Source organism: Aplysia californica, unplaced genomic scaffold (genome assembly GCF_000002075.1).
Source record: "Aplysia californica isolate F4 #8 unplaced genomic scaffold, AplCal3.0 scaffold00207, whole genome shotgun sequence".
Classification (NCBI taxonomy): domain Eukaryota; kingdom Metazoa; phylum Mollusca; class Gastropoda; order Aplysiida; family Aplysiidae; genus Aplysia; species Aplysia californica.
The window spans coordinates 17406-18298 of record NW_004797477.1 but is presented as its reverse complement, the minus strand read 5'-3'; the positions used below and the strand labels follow the sequence as shown (position 1 = coordinate 18298).

General features: G+C 42.8%; 1 protein-coding gene across 1 annotated transcript in view; it reads right to left on the bottom strand.

Annotated features, from left to right (window-relative positions):
* LOC101851951 (metabotropic glutamate receptor 4-like) overlaps window positions 1-893 on the bottom strand; it is a 34336-nt gene that overhangs the window by 31416 nt on the left and 2027 nt on the right. The gene's annotated exons all lie outside the window — the stretch shown is intronic.

The window sequence follows — 893 nt, the reverse complement described above, 5'->3', positions numbered from 1 at the left end:
CCCTGTAGGGAGTGATACTGACTGAAGTGTCTTTAGGCTATCCCCAAGGAGGGGGGAGGGTGTTAACATGTTCTTATGTACAGTAGACTTGTAAATTTGCTGATTTATCAATGTCATGCTCATATTGTGCCGGAACAACAAACAGGGAACTGCTGCTTTTTCTTTCCTCACCCTTACTATTGTCATTTTTTTTCTCTACTTCGTTTGTATGTTTGCCACTCTCTTGTGAACTGCTATTTCCGAGGTACCTTGATAGTCGAAGTAGACTTTGTGCTGTTGAGGCTAGACAGGTGAGCAGAGTGGGCCTGATTCCACGTTGTTGACAACCACCCCTTGGTGCTCATATTATGACTTTATGCAGTTGCCAGCGCCGTAAAAACTTACTAAAACAAACAAAGAAGACGAAATTTTGCCTAACTTTTTAGTGCGGGCAGACGCTGCCACATAGTGTGCATAAAGTTACTCTCGTCAGATGGTGTCATTTCGATCACAGTATCGATCCGGGGACGTCTCCGACGGAGATAGACCTGTCAAAATGCTTTATGCCTTTTTGTTTTAATAGACGTTTTACGGCGCTCGCAACTGCATTAGGTCATTATTATGAGCGGCGCTTTGTGCTTTTGGACCAAATTTTAAAAATCTGTGGGGTTAAATTTAGGTTTGAAATTTTCTTGAAAATAATTGATTTTCCACAGTTTTAGTGGTTTGTATGGTCATCTGCAGCAAACAGTACGCAGTTTGACCCCAAAAAAAGTGCATCTGTGTGCAGGAATACGTGTCCGAATAGATCCTGGGTGCTCGCCGGAGACATCTCCGAATATCTTTTGCCAGCTCTACTACATCGTGTTTTCAACGTTATTCTCATCAGATGGAGTCGTTTCGGTAGGGTTGAA